General features: G+C 35.3%; 1 protein-coding gene across 1 annotated transcript in view; it reads left to right on the plus strand.

The window, feature by feature from the left end:
• Positions 1–3461: 3461 nt before the first annotated feature.
• The window catches only part of LOC107557129 (semaphorin-5B-like), a 68321-nt gene continuing 54100 nt past the window's right edge, over positions 3462–17682 (plus strand). The window contains exon 1 of the mRNA XM_016240458.1: positions 3462–3537. The gene's annotated coding sequence lies outside the window, so the exon portion shown is untranslated. The remainder of the gene's footprint in view (positions 3538–17682) is intronic.

Here is a 17682-nt window from a genome sequence, read left to right on the forward strand (position 1 = left end):
ACACACACACACACACACACACACACACACACACACACACTCCTACATGCCTCACTCATAAACACACTCTGGCTCCAATCCATCCATGCAGTATTCCAATACGACATCTCTCTTTGGCTCTTGCTGTCAGCTCTGATTAAAGAGGCTATAATCACTGCGACTCTGAAAATAGAAGGGCATCAGTGCTGTGTGTAGGTATAGAGACGGACGTCCTATAATAATCATCCATCAGAGAATATCTGTGCCTAGTATGTGTGAAAGCGCTTAGATCTCCTTTGACTACATCAGTGATTCTCAACTGGTGGGTCTTGCAAAATGCAAATAATATAACTAACCATATAATCATGCACAGTTAGAAAATACTCCCCAATTAAACTTCATTGTCATTTGGTAGACGTTGTCCAAACAGGCAGAAGTCAAATGGGCAAATGTCCAAAATCTGAAAACGAAACCTTTCATGGTAAAAGAAAATACAACCTAGAAAACATTAAATATGAGTTGAGGATTTGGTATTGTGTTGGGTCACCACTTGACATCTAAACATATAGCATATAGTAAACATGTTGCATAAATGCATGGCATTAAAACCAAGGTTGTCCAACAGTAAACATGTGCTTAATACTTTTTATATTCCAGAATCAGGTTATTAGATGAAAACATTTATTACATGTTACATAATCAGTTGAACTGAGGAAGAAACAATAGAGAAGATAACTATGAAAGTGCAGTTTCACTTCAAAATCAAAAGATCAAAAAACATGCATCACGAAAGTTAACATCAAGAATTTTGCTTTTTGCTTTGTTATATGTGACCCTGGACCACAAAACCAGTCATAACGCTAAATTTTTTTGAAATACATCGTCTGAAAGCTGGATAAATAATCTTTCCATTGATGTATGGTTTGTTAGGATAGGACAATATTTGGCCGAGTTACAACTATTTGAAAATCTGGAATCTGAGGGTGCAAAAAAATCGAAATATTGAGAAAATCGCCTTTAAAGTTGTCCAAATGAAGTTCTTAGCAATGCACATTACTAATCAAAAATTAAGTTTTGATATATTTGGAAATTTAAATGAAATTTACAAATATCTTCATGGAACATGATCTTTACTTAATATCCTAATGATTTTTGGCATAAAAGAAAAATCGATAATTTTGACCCATATACAATGTTTTTTTGGCTATTGCTACAAATATACCCCAGCGACTTAACACTGCTTTTGTGCTCCAGGGTCACATATTATTTTCCTGACAGCAACCCCACAAATTTATATGAGATGTTTTGAACAGTTTTGGAGAAATGCATCATTCCATCACTTGTCAGAACAGATTTGTAGAAATGTATCAATCCATCACTTGCTCATCAATGGATCCTCTTCAGTGAATGGATGCCGTCAGAATGAGAATCCAAATTGATAAACGCATCAAAATAATCCACAAATAATCCACACCACTCCAGTCCATCAAATAAGGTAAAAGGTAAAAAGCTGCATGTTTGTAATAAATGCGTAAATGGTGCTTGATTTGTGCATATTTCTCTCCTGATTCATATGAGATGACTTTTTCACTGGAGGAAGTGTTACTTAGGATTATAGACTATTTTAGCCAGAAGTAGCGGTTTGAAGTTATATAATGTCTAACAGTAATGATGGATTTGTTTCTTAGAAACACAAACTTTTCACTTCACAAGATGTTAACTGATGGACTGGAGTGGTGTGGATTACTTGTGGATTACTGTGATGGTTTTATCAGCTGTTTGGACTCTTATGACGGCACCCATTCACTGCAGAGCATCCACTGGTGAGCAAGTGATGCTACATTTCTCCAAATCAGTTCTGATGAAAAAAACTATCTTGGATCTTGGATAGCCTAGAGTGAGTAAATTCAGCAAATTGTTTATTTTGGATTAACTATAACTTTAATTGTAAAAAAAATAGCCTTCACTTACTTTATATAAATATTTTATACAAAAAATGTTTCTTTCTTTTGATTTTGGGGTGAAATACGACCCGGACATGGTTTTGATGTTAGATGCTTCTTTAGATGTGTAAATAGATGAAGTGAACGTCTCTGTCTTTCTGTTTCTTTGTGTCCACACACGCACACACACTCACACACACACACACACTCATGCTGACACAGCTGAGTTTTATACAAGCTCACAAAACCAACAGAGATAATCAATCAGATAACAAAGATGCTTTAGATCTGTGATGAATTAGTTAATAATGTAAAGACAAGCTCTGGCTGTCGAGCATCCATTGATTGACTGTTCTTATAGAGATCTGTTTTTAATACTGAAGGCTCAGAGGGGGCGTTTAGGACTCCAGTGAGTTTATTTTCATACCAGCATGTGATTTCCAGGCATTTCAGTAAACTTCATCATTCAAAGATTTTAGAAATGAATGGTGAGCTTCAATACACATGTGGCAGCATATAATGTGACTGACAGCTCAATACTTCTCATTTCAAACTGACATAAGTGCCTGTACTTATTGTGATGGACGGTTGCTGATTTCTAATTTCCATTTTCTCAGATCTCATGGAGAGTAAATCGGTCAGTCATATTGCAATATCTCACAGTCTTATGTGCAAATTCAAATGTATCATTTTTCTAATCAATGACATTTCTCTGTTGATTGGCAGGTCTGAGAGAGAGCATGCATAACATGAGAACTATGAACATATCTGTACATATCCCTCAGAAGCACTTACTGCCTTTGAGAATATCACACAGATTTTTTGTTCGAGTAATCCTTTAAAAACATCTGATTAGATGGCAAAAAGGGCCTTGATGGCTTTCCAGTTGACAAATTTCCTGTAATAATGTTTGAACCCCAATACCTCAGTTCCTTTGCCAAATACCACATTATCCAACCTCACATGATCTTTGAACCAGCTCATTCTTTGTCAAAGCATGTTTATTTTTTCATCACTGAATGGTAACATTTTTTTAATTTAGCATTGATATTGCTTGTCAATGGGCATTATTCATATGAACATTTAAGTATAAAATTATAGGAGTGTTTAGGCACTTTGATTAGTGTTGATTAGTAACGAGACAACAGTGTCAGTGAAGCGCAGGCTTGAGATTTGATACAATTATGAAAAAATCAAGAAACTTTAATCAAAAAGTCGTCAAAATAAATATTAGTTAATAAATAAAGTAGTCATTTATCAGTGAATGATTGTTGTTTGTAAAGATCTGTGTTGGATTAGTGCCCTCATTTCATGTCCCAGAGGCGAATGTATTAGTTTTAATTGTTTGTTACTTCATGTAATGAGCCAAACCGTAGCCATACGGCTACGAAGCGACGTCAGCACAAGGTTATTAATATTCATAAGCAAACCTTCCTGATAGGCATGTAGCGGAGCAATAGCATCTCGACCTAATTAATATTCATGAGCAGTTGTAGGGTCCGTCCCGGTGTGAGGCGGTGCTGTCTGCGCGAGCTCAGATGCCTTCACAGAGCTCAGCAGTCTTCTGAACACCCCATAACCCCGAAATTACTGCTGGATCCACCTGACCGGAGAGGTAAGAGCATCCCTGTGGGTTTCCTCACAGCAAGCGTGCAAAATATAGCCATGTTTACAAGCAGAACTGCGTGTTGAGGTAGCTTGCGGTCGTAAGTGAGTTTGACAGAAAGTTGTTATCAGTAGATTATTCAGCATGATGTGTAATATTTTTTGCGTGGTTTTGAAAAATTTGTTTCCATTGGCCATGTCTGTTTTAAGGCTGTTTATTCACTTTACAATGAATAACACTGATTGATTGGAAATGTAATTGTTGTGGTGTAAATAGTAATGTAAGCGCAGGCCAGTAGAGGGCGATAGCGAGTCATTTTACTCAATATATTTATCTTTCAAGATATAGATAGCAAAATACACTGAACAAAATTATAAACGCGACACTTTTGTTTTTGCCCCCATTTTTCATGAGCTGAACTCAAAGATCTAAGACTTTTTCTATGTACAAAAAAGACCTATTTCTCTCAAATATTGTTCACAAATCTGTCTAAATCTGTGTTGGTGAGCACTTCTCCTTTGCCGAGATAATCCATCCACCTCACAGGTGTGGCATATCAAGATGCTGATTAGACAGCATGATTATTGCTAATTTTTTTAAATGACGTCGATTTGATATAGATTCTCAAAAGCCGCGAATCGATCTTTTCCGGGATTTATTTCAGCACACATTTAAAACAAGATCTGATTAAGGTGAATCTTATCATTAGTCTTCTCCACTAGATGTCACCCTTATTTACCTTGCGTGATGTTACAACAGAAATCCTGTCATTCATTCAGCGCTTATCATGGCCATACGCGTGATTCACAATGCTCAGGTGAAGTGCTATTGTAATACTATAAATCAATATAGCGCAATGCGCTTATCATGGCGGATGGTGCGGCGCACTGTTTTGTTTACTACACACATACTAAAGCGCGGATGACACTCGTGGTGTTTTCAGCTTCTGCCGTCTCACTTTATGATGATATGAACACGAATGTCATCTCCAGCTGCTCTGAGAGTCACTTCATTAGCATTTACTGTTTCATTTGAGAAAACTACCGTCATATCACATACACAGCAACTGGAAGTTCTTCATGGCAACCCGTCAAAATAAACGTTTAGTTTAACGTTCTACGGTCAGACTATATTACTATTTAGCAGTCTTAAGACTACTTAAGTCTACTACTGCTAATAAATATTAATAAATCTTTATTTTTAAAAGAATAATCACATCTGTTTTCTTTTTAATTTTAACAGTAAACCTCTGTTGTGCAGCACTTTGTTTGCCAAAAAATAAAAGGGTTTAATTTTCATTTGATTAGGATAAATTAAATTAATGTTTTATGCCTTCATCTGATTACCAGAAAAATTAAGAACATTTTATAGAGCCCTATTGTTGTTTAAAAAAGGACCCTATACAAAAAAAACTATAGGTTTAAAATACAGGCATGTGGTTCTTAATTTCTTTTTATTAATTCACCATTTGTTAACTGATGTTTACTGTTCATTTTTTTTAGAAATACCAACAGCATTTGTATTAAAACTATATTCACTGAATGTAAAAATAAAAAATCAAGAATCGAATCGAGAGCTTGCGAATCGAAATCAAATCGAATCGGGATTTCTTAAGACATGTTCCTGGTCTTTTTGTGAATGATTTATCAATGCATATATATTCCAATAAATTTCGATTTCTGATGGAAAAAATTCCTATACATTTTTCTCATTGAATATCCTGATTCAATATGTTAGATAATGGAAGTAAAATAGGTAGTAAAATTAGTATTGTGTAATCATAAGCTGCTAGTGCACTTCTTGGTGGTTGTTGGAAAGTTTTAGGTAGTTGCTAGTACTAAGCAATAGTTCACCCAAAAATTAAACTTTACTTGCCTCAAGTTTACTCATTCAAGATGTAGATGAGTTTGTTTGTTCGTTAGAACAGATTTTTAGTTTAGCATTTTATTTTAATTTTAATTTAGCATTCTAGAAATGTAGCGTTATATCACTCGCTCAGCAATGGATGCTCTGCAGTGAATGGGTGCCGTCAGAATGCGAGTCCAAACAGCTGATAAAAACATTGCAGTAATCCACAAGTAATCCACACCACTCCAGTCCATCAGTTAACATCTTCTGAAGTGAAAAGCTGTGTTTTTGTAAGAAACAAATCTATCATGAAGCCGTTTTAACTTAAAACAGTCGCTTTTGGCCAGAATATGAGTCCATAATCCATAATAACACTTCAGTTCCTCCAGTGAATTAGTCCATCCCCTGTTGTCTCTCACATCAAAATCCACCCACATATTTGTTTCGAGCTGTTTAGGTCTGTCTTGTAATTTGTAAATGGTGCTTGATCTGTGCATATTTCTCTCCTGATTCAGACCAGATGACCTTTTCACTGGAGAATTATAGATGAAGGATTAGTAACTGTTTGAAGTGTTGTTTAAAATTGTAAAATGACTTGTGGATTACTCTGATGTTTTTATCAGCTGTTTGGACTCTCATTCTGACGGCACCCATTCACTGCAGAGGATCCATTGGTGAGCTAGTGATGCAATGCTACATTTCTCCAAATCTTTTCTGATGAGGAAACAAACTCATCTAAATCTTGGATGGCCTGAGGGTGAATACATTTTTGGGTGAACTGTTCCTTTAACCGAACAACTCATGAAACTAAGTTTTTGTCTATAAGAACCATTAAATGTAAAAGTTTACACAAAAAGATTTGGTGCTGTCAGAAAGTGACTCTATGGCCCCTGTAGAGTCTCAGCGATTCTGACAGGTCACCATTGAAATGTGGTACCAAAGTAGTGACTTCCCTCTGTCGGCTCAATTAGTCTCCTCGACATGACCCTTCAACCCCATTCTGTCAGCCCTCGCTCTCTGTTTCTCTCATATCTAGCATCGGTAAGTCACTAGAGTGGAGACCGTGTGCAATTTGAGAAACGCAAACCTTGCAGAGTTGGACAAGGACACGGTGGAAAAGTGTTTGTAACCCTCAAGGTTCTTTCAGAGAGCCATTCGAACTCAGTGTCTTGATTTAAATCATCATTCAACAGCCCCTGGTCCATTAGCTGTCCTAGACACCCTTATATTATGACACAAGACGCACAACTTTTACTGAAGGAGAAGCTTGGAGTCTTTCCTTGAAGTGGATGTTTGCTCTTATATATTTGTTAACATTTTCAGTTCAAAAGTTTGGGGTCAGTAAGAATTTTGAAAGAAGTGTCTTCTGCTCACCAAGGCTCCATTTATTTGATCAATTATACATGTAAAAACAGTAATATTCTGAAATATTATTACATTTGAAAAGAACTGTTTTCTATTTTAATATATTTTAAAAAGTAATTTATTCCTGTGATCAAAGCTGGATTTTCAGCATCATTGCTCCAGTCTTCAGTGTCACATGATCCTTCAGAAATCATAATAATATGCTGATTTGATTTTCAGGAAACATTACTGGTTATCAAAGTTGAAAACTTTCATACTTTTGTGGAAACCGAGATACATTTTTGTTTCAAGATTTTCTGATGAATAGAAAGTTCAAAAGAACGGCATTTATTAGAAATGGAAATATTTTATAACATTATAAATGTCTTTACTGTCACATTTAATCAATTTATTGCATCCTTTTGGTACGTGATGGTAATGTATGTTAAAATTTATTGCAAGTCAGATTAAAAACTAAATTTACTGTATCTTTTTATGCACATTCCTGATCATGTTGAGAAGTAATCATTGGTAATTATTCTGAAGAAAAAAAAGTTGTAAAAATGGGTTTGTAATGTCTTTATCTCGCTCAGGTGCATGTTTCACTCTGAAATGAATCAGATTGCAGTCTTTAAATAATTGTGAATGATGTTTAAATGAAAATTCCAGAGACCAAAAACATTACAATCTTTCTCTGGTGTAACAGTTGGATGTCAAATTTGGAACTAAAATTGTTTTATTTCAGATTAATGGGGAAAAATAGACTTCAAAAATAGAAATTCTGATTGGGGATATCATCACATCAAGAGCATGCAGTGTAGATAATGTAGAATATGTTGATTATAATGAGAGTGTCTAGTTTTTTTTAGAAACGGGCCACATGCATCCAGAAATGGTGTAACATATATCTTCATGTTTTAATTCTGACTAAATATGTCATTTTGAAGATACATGGGCCTGTAGTGCTGTGCTCATCTCTCGTAGCATGAAGTTTCAGCATCTTGCATGTGTCCTACAGTCATACATTTGATAAATGTGAAGTTCTCCAGGCATTAATGAAAAATGCCCAGTGTTTGAAAGCTTTGCTCAGGGTTCCCAAAGAGCATGTCTGGGGAAGCTGTTTTATCAGAAGCACAGGGAAACATTGGGTTGGTGATATTTTCCACACATACTTTTGGGGCTATATGCTAATTTCTACTCAGAAACAGCTCAATGTTCTCTCTTTTCCTCACACACAGCTATAGAAAGACTTCTGAAGACTTATATAGGAAAATAGTCTTTTATGATACTGTCTTGGCTTTTTATTAATTTTTTGCCATGGTTGGAGCATGACAGTCCTGGTAACATTTCCCTTTTATTGTATGGAGAATAGCTGAAATATCACTCAAGAAACATTTTTTATAAAGTAATCAAGATACATTCTCTTAAAAGATGTTTTAATACATTTTAAAATTGTAGTGAATTTGTCTTGCTTTAAGGAAAATAAGAACATTTTACTAAAATAAAAAGGCAGTAGAATTTTTGCTGTGGACATGATCATTTTTTCAATGTTGTTTTACTCTACATTAAAGCTTATAAAGGTAATTAATATGCCTCCTTCATATGCATATGCATGAATGCCCTGGTAAATAATATAATAGAGATTATGCATGGACTCAAAATGGAATAAAAGATGTGATCAGGGCAATCAGAACGTATTATTCATTAAATTGTTCAGCTAGATGTGCAATTATCAAGAAATTTATGGAAAGCCATATGGGTCATAATTCGCACGCTTTCCACCGCCGTATCGATATTAAAACGCCGTTTTCATAACGCCGCCAGGCGTTAAATAAGCGCCGTTAGGCGATAAGTTAACGGCAGACGCCACCATGCGTTAAAATAACGCCACACGCCGACCGACGTTAAGTTAACGCCACACGCCACTTAAGATGCAGATTTATTTGCTCATCTACATGGCCACACCTCTCATGGCTACAAGGACTCTCCGGCAAGTCGGAGCATCCAGTTTGCAAGAGCGCGAAGATGGCAAGTACAGCCCTTACAATTCTAGATGTAGGGGGAAAATGCCCCTGAATGAGCTTTTGTCTCATAAAGTTATCACACGAGTCATGAATGAGTGCAAATTTGGAAATTATTTTATACAACAGTTAAATAAATAAGAAATGTTATGGTAAGTCTTGCAATATATTGAAAAATATATTTATAATCGTGAAGTCGTGAAAATGGACAAAATTCACTGGGGGACCCTAGCTTGGAATAATATTGATAAGGCGGTGGAAAGCGTGCGAATTATGACCCATATGGCTTTCCATAGAAATTTGAGTACAGCTGGAGCTCACTTACATTTGGACAGACCTGACTGAATTTGTGTTTTTCATGATCTTAAAGACATTTTGATTTAAAAACTTATGCTTACATTCTTGAAATCAGTTTTGTAGACAAATATAAATTGTGACACCATAGAAATTTGTTTACAAAAATAAAATGAATATGAATGAATAAAATTTAGTTTAGTTTTTTTTTAGTGGATGATTTGGACCACATTTGTGAGTTTTAATAGAATTCTCTCTGCATTGAACAGTTGCGTGTGTGTAACATTAGAAGGTGTTTTTTATAGTTAATGTTAAGTAGTTAGTGCATGATTGGGTTTAATTGAAGCTGCTAAAGGTCAAGTTCACTGCTGCTTTGAGGTCAGGTTAATCAAGTCAGTGAAAATAGAGCCAAATTAGACCTTGCTTCTCCTAGAAATGGCATTTTTTGTTGATTACAATGGAAATAATTGCAGTAATTCCACCTTTTAGTGAGATTTATGTTTCAAACAAGTGACAATGTCTGCCTAGAACAAGACGAAATGCGTTTGGGAAGATTTAATTTAAAATGCAAGACTTTTTATTAGCTGTCGAGCTCTAAAAATGTGGAAAGGATAAATGAGTGCATTAAACATTCACAAAGTAAACATAAGAATAACTTTTATGTTGTCAGTAATATTTCAAGATGAACACTTACTGGACTGAAGCAACTTATGTTTACTTGATTATCCATGTACTTTTTTGAAAAACCATGTTAAAATGTGCTTCATCTCTCAATCATCATTGTATTGCTTTGCATTATATATATATATATATATATATATATATATATATATATATACACACACACACACACACACACACACACACACACACATACATATAGCTCTGTAGTTTCTAAAATATGCAAATATATGCATTTTATAATGCACATATAATGGAAACATGCAAACATATAAAAAAGATATGCATTTTATGTAAGCAGTCTACATTATTCTGCTGATTTTTATTTAATGTGTCAGGCTTTACAGGGTTAATTTAATATTAGTTGAACAATGTGTTAATGAATGTTTTGCTTTGATGACATTTAGTTTTTAAATTTAATTTGTAATTTAATTTGATCAACTCCTATTCAGACAGGTTTGGATGACTTTATCATTATAAAATATGGAAAATAGTAATGTAGAATGAATACGTAGTCTAATCTGCCCTCTCTCGCGTTTCCTCCTAGCACCCTTTTACAGTAATCTAAACCTAAAGGCACTAAACCTCAGGTTAGACTGAAAACATGTCATCCTAAACATAGCACCACTGTTCTTCACTTCAGCCTGTGTTGCTTGTGGTCAGGAAGTGGAGAAAAGATAGATGGGGGGGAAAACTCAGTGGAGACTCACACCTGTGATGAGGAACTGCTGGTTTTTCATATCGGCTGCCTCATGCTGGGATGATGAATGGATGAACTGGGCTGGAGGAGCTGCGTTAGGGGCCGTGTGTGGAAGCTGATTGTAGTAAAGCACAGAAGCTCTGCAGCGAGACCAGAGGGGCTGGAGGACAACACAGCCAAGCTTGTGTGAAATGGGTCAAGCTAAATGTTTGAAATATTAAAGCAAATATTGCTGTTCCCAAGGCCCGGCCGCACAGTGACGTGCTCTGTCAGGCACAAGAGAGTCATTGATGCCTCTGGCCGCGGTGGGGTGTGTTGTGTTTTAAGGGGGGTCCGTGCACCTCCAGACTGGGTTAGTTAAACAAGCAGGTCTTTTTTAAGAGGAGAGTGTAAGGCACAATAGCTTGCGTTTTTCCTATCTGTCCATCCATCTGATTAGTGCAGAGGTTTTTACTCCACTGCTTGGCAAACCTCTACTAATGGAAACTTAAATAAGCATATTCAATTTGGGGGTACCAGCTTGCTGTTTGCACTTTTCTAATGCATGTATGTAAATCTTTAATTATAAATTATATATGTTTTCCGTAAAGTATTTTGTAAACATTTGTTTTCAAAGCTGCTTTAAAGATTTTAAAGTTAAATTTTGGCTACTTGAAATTAGTATTAACTGATATCAAATATAAAGAACTTATTTTATTTCAGCTAGTTGCCAAGACATTTCTTATTTTCATTTAGTGTAACTTAAAGTACTAAAATAACAAAAACTAAAACTGAAATAACGAATAAAAAAAACTATATATATATTAGGGTTGTGACGGTGAGGAAATTTTCGCACCGGTTAATCGACGTGTGGTAATACCGGTATCACCGCAGGGGCGTTCCCTCTTTTCCTCGCTTTACTTGGCTTTTAAATAGCTTAAAAGCATCGTGCGCATTTTACTTTCACTTTCGAATTAGCGGCAGGTCGGCGTCAATTACTTGAGTGCAACAACAATACAACGTCAAACTCGCTTTAGCCTATGTATAAAACATAGAACTTTTATTAACAAAACAAATATACCATGCTACAGGGCAGGCTATGCCTAATATAAAATAACAAATAACTTACATAAAGTTTAAATAGGTATACAAAACTGGAAATAGGCTAAATAAACATGTATAATATAAAAATCAAATATATAAGAAACGTAGAACGTTTATTAGCAAAACGAGTAAGAAAGCTTGGAGGCACGGCATACACCTTGATGTCAAATAAAATAAATAAATGACACAAAGTTTAAATAATAGTAAAAATCAGCAAACAATGTGGAACCAACTAAATAAGAAACGAATGTTTAAAAAAAACGTCCAAAATCACCTTAGATAAACGGCAGAAATCAACAGGCTTTTCAAATCCAAAATATTGCCAAACAGGCGCTTTTGCATCTCGGTTCGAAACTAAATCATCCGCGATCGTCTTGTCTGTCTCGCCTCACTCTTCTTGTCAGTCAGCTCGACTCACTCTCCTCACCGGAGAAATTAAATCTGATCTGGGATGAGACGGTCGTGCGGCACGCTGCATTGAGCAGCCGCGTTCAGTTTTTAATTGTAGTGTCTGTTCTTTTACTGAACTAAATTATTTGTATTACTATAAAAAAATCTAAACGATGGTGGGGGTCAGTGCCGCGGTGGGCAAGTGACGTAACCGGTGTTGCGGCTTAACACCGTCAGCACCGTCGCGGCAAGCATTAAAAAAACTAATAAAAATGACAAACTTTAACTCAAATTAAAATGAAAACAGAATGAAAAATAAAATGAAAAATATTAATAAAATCAAATAATATCTCAATACTAAAATAACACTGCTACATGCTGGCACTTGTTTAGAAGTGGGAAGGTATAAATGAGAAGATATAATTTTTTTCTATTTATAATATATTTTATTACATTTATATGTTTTGGAGCATTATGGGTAATTATTAATGGCCAAGTTTAAACAAACCTCCTAAACCCCTGAAGTGCTTAACTCATCCCAAACGGATGGACACTTGAAATCATCTGACTTATGGCCCATTCACACCAAGAACAATAACTATAAAGATAAATATAAACATGTTGAAAGTATGGTTGTATTAACAAGATTCACCCTATTTTAAATGTAAGTATGGTGTGGCCATTTTTAACTTGAATGTGTGAGGCTTCTGGTATCATTCATTTCCAGTTATGCTGCTTGATAATGCACACTAGTATTTTTTTTATCATGTTATTTTATACAAATGATCAAAATTATAAGCACACTAGAACACCTTCTGGCAACCAGCGCAAACACTCTGGCATTATATTTGCATGTTTTGCTCTGTGAGTGTTGTAGAGCTATAGGTTTAACTCGAAATGTGTGAATTGCAGTGAAACGTACAACTCTGCGGTCAAGATTCACACTTTCAACTCCGAATTTGACATCGTGGTGTGTGATGATTTTAATGTGTGAAGCCACACAGATGAGTTATGACGTTTTCTAGCAATGTAAAATAAGTCAAGGTGATTCTAACAAAGGATTTCTTACACAATGAACATGCTGTATGAGAATGTTCACCGTTTTACATGAATACCTTAAAATGAACATTCATCCTCATAATATTGACTTTCTTCTTGTGGAACACATAAGGCAGTGTTATTTTAGTTTCAGAGGTACTAATACAGTTTTTAGTAATATTTTGAAGTCGTTTTATTTTTAATAAAATGTAAAAAAATATTTTAATAAAACATTTTATTTTTGTTTAATTTTAGTTAGGTTATTTTTTATAATTTTGTTGTATGTTTTAATTAGTTTTAATTATTTTCATTTTTATTTATAATATATATATATATATATAATATTTATTATATACTGTTTATTATATATTTTATAATTTTTTTATTTCAGTTTTAGTTTCAATTATTTTAGTACATCAATTCAAACTAAAATGAGAAATTTCAGTCAATGTTTTTTTTTCATAACGGTTTTTTATAGTTTTAGTTATCAATAATAACCCTGACAGCAGGAGATGTTTTATGGACTGTCCAAGCTGCTATTTTACGTCTATTATACGTCAAATCTTGCAACATTTTGTCCACGTAAAAAATGTACAGTTCAGTCTATTTTATATACAAATCTATTTCAGAAGACGTGAAATATCGTGCTCAAGTCAAATTTGAACTACTTTTGTGATACTTCTATGGTGTTTTTTGTCCTTTGTGGGGCTTGACAGATCACGGTGTGCTTTCATTGCATGGATGTTCTTCGGAGCATCTCCTGTAGCATTCAATGAAAGTCATATGGACCTTGGACGACATGAGGGTGAGTAAACGATGACAGAATTTTCACTTTGGGTGAACTGTTCTTTTAAATAAGATGTGAATCATACTTCCAGGCTGTGACCTGTCAAAAAGTCGTGGACGGGGCCATTTGTTTCCCCCTTCCAAATGTGACACAAAGTTTCCTACATGCATAGGAACAGTAAGCTTAGTGTGAGTGATTTCATGAGCGAGGGCAGGAAAACTCTGCATCTGTTTTCACAAGGAAGGAGAAACAGCGCTGCATTCATGACGTCCAAATAGCTGGTCCCAAAAGTCGTAAGTTCGATCCCAGGTTGTGTGACCCATGAACTGTAGCGTTTCCAATCATCACAGTGCTCTTGATTGAGGCACTTAACCTCACTTTGTCCCAGGAGGGGGACGGTCCCTAATATTAGTGTACCGCAAATCGCTCTGAATGAGTAGTATCTGCACACCCAACGTTCTTGTGCTTTCTCTTCACCGCATGTTCACCTTCCTAGTCTGCATTTGTCTCAATCCTGCTGAAATTGGTTTAGCATAACTCTTTTTGCTGGGGCGTCCCACTGTTTTGTCTGTTTTTGGAGCATTGCAAAGGAAGATGAATGGCGCTCTTGCTGATGACTTTAAAGGTTAAGAAAATGTCAGAACAGCAGAGCTATTAGTCTCCTGTGTTTGGACGGACCCTTGAAGGGGCCGCTGACTTCCTCCTGAGATGTGGGATATGATCTATGCGTGCGGGTAATTGCCGTCGTGTTTGTGTCCGACAGGTCAGGCTGGGCCTTGTGCTCTTTTCTCCCATCAGCCATCTGGTTTCAGGACTGACATTTCACTCTGTCACTTAGTTGCTGTAAGTCATGCAGGAACATTGGTGAGGGCTACAACTAATGATTGATTTGTTTTAATTAATTTCTCAATTTACTCAATTCAAAATCGATTTATTTGTAAATTAAGAAGAGTGCATGTCAGTTTTCCTCAAGGAAAAAAAAATCTCTCTCAACTTATACTGTAAACTAGTGAACCCTGTCCAAAAAAAATAAAAATTTTGGATACAAACACAAAATTGCACAATGTAATTTTTATAAAATAACTTTCAGTTATATAAGTATGTTTCTACTCCAATTTGTTGTTTTTTTTAAATATAAACATTTAAACAGTGGCTGTCATAACTTGTTTTCATGATGGGTTTATTCAACATACATTAAGTACAGTTGAAGCACATATTGAAGTACAATTTAAGTAAAAATATAATCAATATATATAGTGCACATATATATTTAGCAAAATGTTCCTCTCTAGCTAACTATAAAGTTTATGGACACTGAATGGCTTTTCTGAGGTAAATATAACGTTCCATGACATATCAATCAAAATTTTAATTTCATAAAAGAATTTAATAGCTGAGACTTTGTTTTATTGTTTTATATCAAAAGTAACAAAACACAAAGCTTATTGCGATTTATTGGATGGGAGGTATGCTACTAGGTGAGAATAAATTAAAATTGAGAAATCGATATTACAATTTTGACTATTTTGATAAGAGATTAATCTGTTGATTGAGTGTCAATTTGGATTGGATGAAAAAATTCAAAAAATGAATGAATTATTATTATAATTTTTTTATTTTTACAAAAATAATTTTTTTTTTTCAAAATTTTGAATATCTGGAAGTGCAAATGGGACTTGAGACCTACAGCCGAGTGGAAAATATGAACTATATATGCACTATGTAGATTAAATTATGTTTATTAAAGTCCCCATGAAATCAAAATGAACGTTTTTTGGGTGTTAGTATCAATATGTTAGTCTTAAGGTTATCTATAAGGGAGTGTGCTCCAAAACCGTGACTAAATTCGCATTTAGAAGATATAAGCATTCAAAACTTGCAGTTCGTCACTTCCGCCAAAACGGCTCAACGATTTTTTTTTGACGTCACATCGTACTTCAGCTTCTCATCAAACTTTCTGTCCCATCAAATGCTCTCTAGAATCCGAAGCGCCCGCCCCTGCACTATAAAATAGACGCTGAAGCCGCGGCTGAAATCGGTCACTTGTCCACAGAATGAGTATTTTCTGTACAGTGAATGGCACGTAGTGCACTATATAGGGGACAGGGAATGATTCAAACAGTGTAAATATGCTTTCCATTGAGGAAAAGAAGAAGTCTGGTCTCGCGCTGTGTCCCGCTAACCACCGCACCGCGCACACACTCTGCTCCGGTCCAGAGACACGATAGCACGGAGCGGATCACATGTGCGAGTCGGCGCAGACCACAAAATCTATCGGAGCTATTTGAGTTCTACACAGAATGCTATATTTTATAGCAATATGGATGAGATTGTGGCTGGCATACCCTGTCAAATGCGGCTTTTTACGGAGCTCAACGGCTCTTAACGGCTCTAGCCCAAGCTGTGATATAAACAAACGGTATTGGCTATTTTAAAAAGGGGGCGGGGCTGCTTGATATGTCCCGCCCTGTCTTCCTGTTTCAGTTAAAATGACGTCAACTCATAGAGTAAAGCTGCGTGTTTCTAAGCATTTCAGGGGACCTTTAAGTTAATTATGTTATTTTTTTCCTGGCCCTCTCTCTGGCTATTTCTCTTTCTTTCTGTTTGGATTTAATTTGCTTTATTAATGCGTTTGTGAAGAGATCACTTACTACTTTTTCTCCAGTGGGGGAATCTTTCATTCATGTTATTTTCTCTTATCTTTATCCTCTCTCCTCTGTCTCTTTCTGTTCATCTCTGAGGAATGGTAGGCGGTGTAGTTACTGTGTGAATATCTCAGGTGAGTTTTTTCCTCTCTGGCAGAGCACTCAAACCTTACTGAATCCCACCTGAGGCTTGAGGAATTCTCGAAATCATTCACTCTCTCCTTCTGTTTATGTTTTGCTTGTTCTCCAGAGGAGGATTTTATTGCTCAGCAGTTGCTCTTTCACAGCTCAGGAGACTGAAGGGAGTTCACAGTTGTGTTTTATTTACGTATTAGGCTTAACTTTATTTGTGATGTTTCTCCTTAGGGGAAATAAAAGTAGGTGCATATAAGACAATCATTGACGTACAGTATGATTATAGAGCTATAAATTAAATGCACTGCAAAATCTGTATTTCGGTCTTGTCAAAATAATATTTTTAAGCAACTACTTTTTTTGTTGGATTTATCAAATTTAGTAAGAAACATAATAAAAGTATATAAATCTATAGTTTATGCCAGTGATTCCCTAACTTTTTTGCCGGCCAAACACATTTTTATCTCAAATATTTATTTGAAATCTCATATCTGAGATTTTAAGTTAATATTTAAAAAAATTTGACAACAAATGAGCTTTTTCACAGTTATATGATATTGGTTAATGGTCCAATTAATGGTCAGGCAAACAAATAAAATATAACAAGCATTAATATAAAGTATGTATTTTATTTTCATTTTTAATTTTCTTTTCTTATTTTCCATTTTGATCATTTAATTTATTATTCAATCATAGCTCACAAACCCCTGCAGTTCCCTCATTCGTGAATCCCAGTTTTATGCAATGGATTTGCAAGTAAAATGTTCTTGTTTTATGGATGTTTAGACATTTTTACTAGAAAATAAGACAAAAAAAAAACTTATTAGAGAATTATTTCTTATAGCATGATGCAAAATGTTCTCTGACTTTATTGATCTCTTTGGCACTAGTTGTGACATGCACAATTACTGAGGTCTTTTTTCAGGAGACACATCTGCAAGAAACTTTGGCAAAAGTCTTCATTTGCTCTCCATTTAATCTCACAAAGCAAGTTTGAGTTTGAGTGAAAGATCTCCTTTTTTCACCTTGCATATGGGTCCTCATCATGAGTTCCTCAAAAAGAAGATGGACTAAATTAACTGGTCTCCTGATGCTATGCTGTCTTGTGGACATCTTGTGATTGCAGCCATCAGATTGACCACAGGAGATCAGAAATGAACCGACAGCACTGTGAGGTGCACATAAAAT

The sequence above is a fragment of the Sinocyclocheilus grahami genome, unplaced genomic scaffold (genome assembly GCF_001515645.1).
Source record: "Sinocyclocheilus grahami isolate Dianchi unplaced genomic scaffold, SAMN03320097.WGS_v1.1 scaffold590.1, whole genome shotgun sequence".
NCBI classification, from domain to species: Eukaryota; Metazoa; Chordata; class Actinopteri; order Cypriniformes; family Cyprinidae; genus Sinocyclocheilus; species Sinocyclocheilus grahami.